This window comes from Oreochromis aureus, linkage group 10 (assembly GCF_013358895.1).
Source record: "Oreochromis aureus strain Israel breed Guangdong linkage group 10, ZZ_aureus, whole genome shotgun sequence".
NCBI lineage: Eukaryota > Metazoa > Chordata > Actinopteri > Cichliformes > Cichlidae > Oreochromis > Oreochromis aureus.
The window spans coordinates 11,508,963-11,519,615 of record NC_052951.1 but is presented as its reverse complement, the minus strand read 5'-3'; the positions used below and the strand labels follow the sequence as shown (position 1 = coordinate 11,519,615).

Here is a 10,653-nt window from a genome sequence, read left to right as displayed (position 1 = left end):
TCATTTTAGATGTTTCAGTAGCAGCCTGATGAAATTAGCTGTGTCGTTAACCCACTTCAGCCATCCAAACAGATGACCATCTAAGGTGAATTATGCAGATCACTAGCACAGTACACAGATTACCACTTCTGATTCCAGCCAGACTTGTTGTTACTTCATTCTAATCATGCAGTAACAACAAAGATTTATTCCTACTGGCTTTTTAAAATGTGCTTCTTCTATTCTAGAAAAACAAAAACATGTTATCACAGGGTTTACAAAATCCTAAAACATAAAAACATTAAAAAAAAAGCCTTTTTTTATGTTAGATATTAGGAAATAGCTTAAAATTAGTGCATATTTAACTTGTTACACTGCCTTAATGTTGCCTGCATGGGATCTCCTCATCAGCATATGACTGTACCCTGGATGATGATATGTGAGGAGCTTGAACTTGACTATGTGCACGAGAAAATGCTAACTTCCTGGTTTGAGGCCGGATGTGGGGTTGCACATTTCCGGTAGCTTTACTTTGGGTAAATCGCTACTGCGAAGATATACTCCAAAATCATGTCCAAAACTTGAAAATGGAAAGATTGCGTTAAGTTCCAAAGAGCAGAAGGTGGGAACACTCACCACTGTTGTGTCACAAAAAAATCTAATGATAGATTTTGACGTTTAACCACTTAAGCCCCACGTCTCTGGTACCGGGGGCAAAAAGGAGGAGATCACGTTTAATCGGTTATAACGCGGGTTGAGAAATATAAGTCCAGACATGTGTGGTATCCACAGAAACCTCATAATCTCAGCTAAAATGTCATATAAACCATTTCTACAACCACCAAACACACCGAAAATAAGCCGCGATTAAACGAGCAGTTACGTAAATGCGCAGAAGTCCGCTAAACAAACAAAACCGAACCAGAAATTATTCAGACTTCATATAAGTAACCGGTTAAAGATAGGCTGGTTAGCTCCCAGAGCTATCACTGACTCCACACACCAAGTTTCACCACGATCAGACCAAAATTCACTAAATTAGCCGCAAAAGAAGACCACAAAAACACACAGCGGCGCAAATGCTCTAAAACAGAAATTGGTTTACCGTACCGATTATTTTCGCGGTAGCGGTAACCACGTGATTGACGTTTAAAGAGTTTAGATCGATTGGTTGTTTGCATCACTCAACACAAGCAGAACTGCATCACTGCAGCATAAGACACATCGTCCACATTCAGAAGCACATCTCTGTATAGTGACTGGTCTTATTCTTTAAACAGGCAAATGTTCAGCATTCAAACTACAGGTGAACAACAGTCACAGATGTTTCCCGTTGTGTCCACACCTACACAGCATGTTAACAAACCGTGAAAAAAGCCACACAAAAAATGAACGATTGCTGGTGAGGGTTTCTATACATTAGTATGTATGAAGGGGGTATGTTGTGACTTACCTTCTAAATTAAAAAGTGCAGTACTGGATGTCCACGATGTCCACGCATCAAAAAAAAAAAAATTGGCTACTTGATTTCACCCATCGCTGGTTATTTTTAGAACATAACACCGCAATAAACGAGGGACAGCTGAGAAATATAACATTTGAATCCCTTTTCTCCTTTGCTCTGAGGCGTGGGGGCAAAATATCGACAAGTCCGTGAACATCATTTACAGATATATTGGGTAAATGACCAAGACATCTATAGAAATGTAAATCCACGCTTAATTCATTCATTTGGTTAACTTCTTTTGGACATTAAACAGGGCGCGAATAGGACACCGGAAACAAAGCTCCACACAGGATTTTCCTCACCGGAACTAGCATATGCTATCGTGCACAACCTAGCTTAGCACACATGTCTTGTGGCAAGATATATGCACCTAAATGCTTTAAGTCATTGGCTGTTCTGCCAAATTGCCACCAAGCTGCAACTTTGTGAGCTGACTGTTTGGCGATTTTTGTGTTTTAGACAACAAAAAGAAAAGAAAAAGATCTACAGATTCAGGCTTTTCCTTACCTGTGGTAGTGGCGTAGAATGACGTCACTGACATTGGTTTAATATGAAAACAAACTTTGTCAAACCAAAAACAAAACCAAAAAAAGAAGAAGTGAGTCAGCGTGTCATCTTTACCGAGCACCATACATGTTTTGCACACAAAAAAACAAGTATTGCCGAACAAAAGATAAATGTCCTTTTTTTTCCTACTTTCGCCGGCTGGTCGTTTGGCGTAAGACGTAAGAAGTGGCGCTTTCCATCTGAGCGCCCGAGTTCGAACCCCCCACGGACTCGCTGCCACGACCCTTGCTTGGGGGGCGGGGAGAAGCCAAGTCGCTTCTCCTTTTTCCTGCTCTTGCCAACTCCTCCGCCTGCTCTCTTATTACCTTTTATTACCGCAAAATACCCATGCTTGTCAGCTCTTCATTCCTCAACTATTTGCTGCTTATTACTCCACCTTCCGCAACTTTCTCTCTTCAGGCTACCAACTCTGCCTTCATTTTTTCACACTGTCTCCGACACTTTTACATCAAATTATTAGCACCTAATAACCACAGTGACAGAGGGACCCCAGGCTTTTTTTCGGTAAGTTACATGTGTTTGTGTCCTTAACTACCGTCCTTAGCTAGGTCCTTAAATCTAGGCAGCTAAGATGACAACTGGGCTCTTCGGGGAAACTTGTTTTGTAAAGTTGGTTTAGCTAATCCGTAGAGGCCAATGAATTGACCGTGACTAAAGAAATGATGAGAAAAGCACTGGGTTGCTGTTGTTGCTCTCCGGTCACTGATGCTAGCTAAGAGGATGTAATAAAGGCAAGGTAGCAGAGATGAAAAAGGAGTGGTTGTTGATAAATAAGTGGAGAAAAAGGTGGGCAGGGAAAAAAAGCAGGTGTGAGTGTGTGAAATGTGGTGAGTATTTGAGTGTAAAAATGTGTGGTCTCCTGCGAAAGGCTGGGTGCCCGATGTGCACCTTGCGCTCTTTAAATACAAGGATATTCCACGTTCTGCTCGCCCGTCATGTGGCCACATGTGGTGGGCTAGCAGGTTCATAACATAGAGGCTCAGGTTCGAGCCCTCGGCTCACCTGCCTCTCTATGTTCATCTGCTAGGGGGAGTACCAGGCAGGGGATCTTGGAGTGAAAATTCCGAGGGATGAACCTTGTTCAGCCTGGACTTCCCCTGATTTTGATTTTTCTCTGTTTTTTCTTTTACCTGCCAACAACAAACAGCCCAGCCTGATTTATGGGACCTCCTTCTTGTCATGGCTACCAAGGACCACTCTTCTTCTGCCAACAAGTCATTGCCTGACAAATAATTACTTCCTATGTTTCCCTATGGGGTTTTTTAATCTCCAATATCTTTACATATCTTGCTAGATAGACTTCCCTCAACAGGGTTTACAAACGCCTTATCCTCTTTGTCCACTTCAAATAACTTTAAACAACTATTCTTAGATTTCTTGCAACATCTGCTGTCCTCTTGCACAGATTACGCTTTTTAAAAAACTAACAAACACTTTTTTTTAACGTCAACCCATTTTTGGAACTAGATAAATAAAGCATATATAAAAGTCACTACCAAAAACTCATTGCAGCTTCTACCTTGTTATAGGAATGTTGTTTGTGGCTCAAGATGACTTGATTTCATCCATGAAGGATACATTTGATATATGTTTTCACATATTATAGACCAACAAGTTATTATAGCAGTTTAAATACGAGCGATCGGAAGCATGTGCTGATCGGCTTCAGTTTCTTCTCTGAAGTTGCTCTATTTCTCTTCAGGTTTCTCTCAGACCAAGATTGAATGTGATGACAAGGGTGATGGATGGTGTGACATGTGCTGCTGGCCCACAGAACCAGGTGAGTATGCTGTCCATGTGCTCTGCAACAATGAGGACATCCAACACTCTCAGTTAAGATTAGTTTTCATGATTGTTGCCTCAAGACCTGAGATCATGGTGGTGGGCTTGTGATGGACACACTTTTCATGGCTGAAAGCTCTCCTGTAGAGGCTAAGCCCTCTCGATCAACAACACACCTGCCGCTAACTACGTGTGTCTACCTTAAATATCTTTACAAACTCAAAATGTGACCTCTAGCACCAAACGCTTGCTGCAGTTCTTGGTGTCAGAGGTGACACACAAGGTATCGGGTTTTAGGTGCAATTACTTTTTCATATAGGACCAAGTATGTTTGGATAGCTTTTTCCCCTTGAAAACTGCCGTTTAATATTACACATTCTTGTCTAATATTATAAATGTATTGATCTGAAACGTGTAAGTGTGACAAATATGGAATAAGATACGAAATCAGAAAGGAGGCAAATATTTTTTCACAGCGCTAAGTCTGTAAATGATCTTCTTTGGCTGTAGTAGATCTTTGACTTGTTCCTTTTTTAATTGTTTGTTTAAAATTGTTTTCTCTAGGTTAAGGCGTACGGTCCAGGCCTTCAGAGCAGTGGTCTGGCTGTTGGAAAACCCACTGAATTCACAGTTGATGCCAAGCAAGGAGGAAAAGCTCCTCTGAAAATTATAGCCCAGGTATATCTGGCTTTGTATATGACCACAAATATGTTAAATATATTGCATGTACCGTATTTTTCAGAGTATGAGTCGCACTTAAAATCCTTTAATTGTGCGCCTTATGTATGAATTCTGGTTGTGCTTACTGACCTTGAACCGATTTTATGTAATACACGGCGCTCAAAAATCTGTCAAAAAATGTTTTAGTACGACTTTGGTAAGCTACGAAGTCGCACCGCTTGATGGATTTTCGGAGCATCATGGTTACGTAGTCAGCAGCCTCGCGGAGCGATACGCACTGCGCTTCAACATAATATTACTGTATTGTGTGTGGATAAGGACCCCAAAATGGCACCTGTTAAGAGACATGCTTACGAAGCGGATTTCAAACTCAAGGCTGTCAGTCACGCAGTAGAACATGAGAATAGAGCAGCTGCGAGAGATTTCAACATTAATGAATCAATGGTACGGAAGTAGAGGAAGCTAGAAGAAAGAGTTGAGTAAAGTTTGACTTATCTGACTGTTTTGTTTCGCTTAATGCGTTTTATAATCCAGTACGCCTCATGTATAAAACCAGACCTGTTCATCAACAGTGCGCCTTATGGTCCGAAAACTACGGTGTGTTAAATCTGATTGAACTAATCCCTTGTCTTCTGCACAGGATGGTGAAGTCAATTCTGTGGATGTCCAGGTTAAGGATAATGGCAACAGCACATACACCTGCACCTACACCCCACGTAAGCCTGTGAAGCACACTGTGATGGTCTCCTGGGGAGACTGAGAGTCCATTCAGGGTGAGTATGCACTCACTTTCACTCTTGCATGCAGGGTTTGCCTTTTCTTCTCACTGAAAAGTCTCTTGAGTTTTGGTGTTTGTGCCCACAGATGAATATCGGAGCAGGCTGTCATCCAAACAAGGTGAAGGTCTCTGACCCTGGAGTGGCAAATACGGGCCTCCAAGCCTTCCAGCCAACATACTTCACTGTTGACTGCTCAGAGTCTGGTCAAGGTAAAGCTCCATAAAACTGTGTGTGTGAGAGTAAAGAGCGCAAACATATGCTCATGTCAAAGAAATATTCCAAACAACAGATATTACAGGGAAACTTATTTAACCCACCTGCTGTTTGAGGCTAAAAATGACTGTAGAGCATTACCTGCAAAGGTAACATGCTAACACAGCCTTTGTCCTCTGCCATCAGGACAAAGGCTGTTTGCGTTTAGGCTATTCCAATGACATCCTTCAGGGTCAAAGTGGATCCTTCTCAAGGCAGAGGGACCAGGACTCAGCCGCAGTGGTAAGAATACCTGTACTGCCTCACAAAGTCAGAGAGTGCTAACAAAAAACAGTCCGTTTATTTAGTTTATTGGTCTATAATACGGTCTGAATGTTTTCCGTCATACTACATGGAACAACTCTTCATAACACTTTTATGAAAATGTTTGACGAAATTGACAAGATCAAAATTCAAATCACAATGGCAAGGATTTAAAAACAAGAATAAACATGAATAAACAGGGTTATAGTTGGTACGCGAATGTAAACAGGTCCTTTTGAGCTGTCATTTGAACTGTGTACCAGTCAAAGCAGTAGTAGCAGCAGGCTGTGAATGACTTTGAAATCATCAGCAACCACACCAACACACACTGTTAAATATACACCTGTGCAACAGGCGAGAGAAGAAATGCTCACACATGCGGGCGTGGATTGTAGTTACTTTGTAGTTACTTTGTATTATGTGGGTTCTTATAAGACAAGGAAGCGTTCTTCTGGCTGTTATGCATCATATTAAATGGGAGAATGTGGATCGCTTCCCTTTCCCGTGACAGGGTCCCCACCTACGGTGGAGATCACATTCCCAAGAGCCCTTTCAGTGGCAGCGTGGCAGCCATGCTGGACCTTAGCAAGGTCAAGGTGACAGGCCTGGGAGACAGTATGTACCTCTGTCATTGTTCTTGTACATCCACACCTTCTGACACCAAGCCTCAGGCTACATAAAGCCTAGTGATAACCTATGAAACCATCATTTGCTTTTAAATGTTTGTCTAAGCATGAATGTTTTTACGATGGCTTTCCCCCCCACCTTGTACAGTTGCCAGTATATTGATGTTTTCATTTAATTTTTTAAAATGAATCTAAGCTTTTCGAGCAGATCAGAGGTGTCAGTGTATTTTCTTTGGTCTCTGTTCTGGCAGAGATAGCTGTTGGCAAAGACCAGCTCGTGCTGGTGCTTGTTTCTTCCTCCCCATTATCACCACAGCTTTATTCAAAGAAGGTGATCTGATCTTTTGGCTCGTCTGTCCAATAGTGTAGATTTCTGGTGAGTATCAGCTGCGCTGGGTATGTAAATCGGGCCATCCAGCTGCGGTACTGATCCGACGTCACTTGTGCCAAAAATCCGGACAAATGTCGTTTGATCATGGAGCAAATCTGAGCCAAATAGACTGATCATTTTTTTCACATGGCGTCTCATCAGAGGAAACTTTTCCTTTTCCAAGTTCCTGTAGAACTGTCAGAAAAATCCTGGAAGCGCTGTCTGAATTCTGTTTCGAGACATGTAATCACAGACACATATTTCCCTTTTTTAGCAGAAAGGTTGGCCTGTGGATAAGCAGTTGTGATCTTGGACAGTGTGGGGAACTGCACAACGTTGAAGTTGTGCAGTTGTGTCTTAAAGAGATTGACCTTCACACAAAATGCTTTCATGTGCGCATAAAGTTGTGGTACAAGCTGCTCTTTCCCTTGTAGGCTCTTGTTCAGGGTGGTTAAATGATCAGCAAGATCAACTAAAAATGCAAGGTCTGCCAACCATAGAGGGTCATTCAGCTCATGAAGAGGTCGGTCCTTCTCTTTCAAAAATGGTCAATTTCTGACCTCAGGGAGTAAAGACGCTTCAGCACGGCGCCGCGGCTTAGCCAGCGCGCCTCCGAGTGGTAGAGTAGATCCCCATATTCAGCATCCACTTCAGAAAGGAAAGCCTGAAATTCTCTGTGCTACAGTCCTCTTGCTCGAATTATGTTGACACTTTTTACAATAGTGTTCATTACATCTCCAAGATTGACTGTCTTGGCACAAAGGGCTTCTTGGTGAACAGTACAGTGCATTTTAACAGCCTCACCTCCAGCCTCTTTCACCTCAGCGCACATCATAGACGCCATTCCTTTGTGTGCACCTGCCATAGCTGGAGCCCCGTATGTTGTATCTGCACACAGCTTGTCCCATTTAAGTCCCATTTTGTCAGTTGAGTCTGACACAGCTTCAAAAGTATCCATACCCGTTGTTGTGCCTTTTAGACTCTTAAGATCGAGCAGCTCCTCTGTAACTCCACGTCTTGCGATGAGTTGGGCCACCTCATAGCTGCTATTGGAGCCTTTTCCTGGACTTTTTGAGCACAAAAAAATACTGTTGCTGACCCTGCAGGACAGCTACTATTTACTTTACTTTCTGCTCTCGCTCAGCACCAGTGTAGGATGCATAGACCTGATGTTTGGTTTCATAATGACGTCGTACATTATACTCTTTCATAACTGCCACAGTTTCGGTGCAGATAAAACAGACACTTCCCCTTGAATTCTTTGAAGAAATATTCACTCTCCCACCATGTCTGAAATTTTCTGCACTCACTTTCTACCTTTCGCTTCTTTGGTTCTGCCATGTTTAGTAACTTGGGGTAAATTTCTTCTAGGATTGTCCTTTTTGGTGGAGCAACTGCCTTGATCAACAGTAGCTTCCCCTGGTGTTAAAACTAAGAAGTGCAATACACTCAAGCAAAAGTTGAAGTGCGGGCCATATTCTATTCTATTTATAAAATTTCTTGAGGGCCAATTAAAAATGGGCCGCGGGCCGTAGTTTGGACACCCCTGCTATAGACATTAGCACACACTCCAACGGGTTTTCATCCTCTAGAGTCACTTGGATGACAATGAAAACACTACGTCCAGATAAACTCCGTGTATATAGCGTATTATCTTACAAAAAATACAAACAAATATAAAATAAGTATTTTATTTTCTAAATGTAATGCTTCCTTTTAGGAGGAAGGTGGAGGAGCAGCTCCAGCAGAGCAACACCAGAGGTGTGTGGAGAGGACTGAACACCATCACTGGACGGAGCACTGTGAGCGGAGGGGGTCCAGAGTCTGGAGACCAGGTTCTGGCTAACAGATTGAACCAGTTGTTTAACAGGTTTGATTCAGTAGTACTTCCCTCCCCCATCCACCAGAGCTCGTCACACCTCTCTGCAACCCCCCATAGCACCGGGGACATGAAATGCACCTCACCTGTCCCCCTTTTCCTTTTCCTTCAACCACTCTACTGGGTCTAAGTCGTCTCCACCTGCTACGGCGGCTGAGATCCTTTGGGGTGAAATAAACCTCATGAGGAATGATTTTGAGTTCAACGGGGAATTCTATTTACAGATTAAGGGTACGGCAATGGGGAAAAACTTTGCCCCAGCCTATGCCAACATCTTCATGGCAGAGTGGGAGACCTCTGCATTGGAGAAATGTGTTAAAAAGCCATTATATTATTATCGATTCTTGGATGATATCTGGGGGGTTTGGCAACATCCTGAGCGAGACTTTGAGGTGTTTTTGAGGACTCTTAAATAATTGGTTGAAACAACAAAGGGAAAGGAGAGTCTTCTAATATGACAATCGTTTTTGCAATTGTTCATCCAAACACTTTTTTCTATGTTTCCAAAAAACAAACACACTCATCTAAGAAAAATTCATTGGACTAAAGTTTGAATGCGCATGCAACATGTTTATTAAGACTGTCTAATGTCTGCGACGCTATCTTCTCCCACGTCTGCGAACACCGGAGGCCTTGTGGGGTCTCCTGCCTCTGCGAACGGGGAAAGTAGACCTCGCATGTTTGCGTCTATACCTGCGGAGAGCAGCAATGTGATATCAACTGAAAGCTCATAACTGAAGCAGATTAGTCATTTTGTTGTGACCATATAACCAAGCATGCCGACATGAGGAGTCGCGAGTAAAAGGAGGAATATGCGCAAAATTCCTCCTTTTACGCACGATTCCTCATGTCGGCATGCTTGGTTACATGATCACAACAACATTACTCGCAAATATGTTTTAAATGGATAATTCCTCATCCATTTAAAACATATTTGGCGGCGTTTAAAGGTAATATGCGCAAAATTACTCGTTTTACTCACGACTCCTTATGTCGGCATGCTTTTTACATGATCTCAATAAAATGACTCGCAAATATGTTTTAAATGGATGATTCCTCATTTGATGGAGAATCATCCATTTACACATTTCCTGAGTCCTAAATTTGATGCCAGTGAACCTTTCTGAAAAGCCCCCAAATCCCCTATGAGCAAGCACTTGGCGACAGCGGGGAGGAAACCCCCCCCTTTAATGGGGGGAAACCTCCGACAGAACCGGGCTCAGGAAGGGGTGGCCATCTGTTGCGCACAGGCGGCGTTTAAATGTAATATCTGTAAAGTTCCTCGTTTTACTCGCAACTCCTCATGTCGGCATGCTTGGTTACATGATCACAACAAAATTACTCAAAAAGATGTTTTAAATGGATGATTCCTCATTTGATGGAGTCTGGAGGCAAGGATTTCAGTCTCTGGATGTGCAAAGCTGGTAGTAACATACCCTAAAAGACTGGCAGCTGTAATTGCGGCAAAAGGTGGTTCTACAAAGTATTGACTCAGGGGGCTGAATAATTACGCACACCCCACATTTCAGTTATTTATTTGTAAAAAATGTTTGGAATCATGTATGATTTTCGTTCCACTTCTCTCGTGTATACCACTTTGTATTGGTCTTTCACGTGGAATTCCAATAAAATTGATTCATGTTTGTGGCTGTAATGTGACAAAATGTGGGAAAGTTCAAGCGGGCCGAATACTTTTGCAAGGCACTGTATTAATAAAGAATAACTTATAATATATGCAACGGAGTCATGGTATTTATTCGTTGACAGTGTGCAGTGCAAATGTGACTGATCTTTGAAGTGTTATTGTTACAAACGCTGATTGGAGACCTTCCTTGTTTGTCCTCGTTTGTTTCAGGTTCCACAAGTGATTTACAGAATTGATGTAAATTTTATTCTTTAATACTTTAGCTTGATTTATTTTACCAAGTTATTAATCACATAAGCTGTGACAACACTCTCTATTAGTC

General features: G+C 42.2%; 1 long non-coding RNA gene across 2 annotated transcripts; it reads left to right on the top strand.

The window, feature by feature from the left end:
• Positions 1-1,996: 1,996 nt before the first annotated feature.
• Positions 1,997-10,191, top strand: LOC116333545. Of its 2 annotated transcripts, XR_005614633.1 has the most exons (7): positions 1,997-2,557; positions 3,756-3,833; positions 4,400-4,513; positions 5,157-5,289; positions 5,381-5,504; positions 5,695-5,790; positions 8,528-10,191. It is a non-coding gene; the product is annotated as an uncharacterized LOC116333545 (long non-coding RNA). The 2 variants fall into 2 exon arrangements; XR_005614634.1 differs by lacking the exon at positions 5,695-5,790.
• Positions 10,192-10,653: the final 462 nt, after the last annotated feature.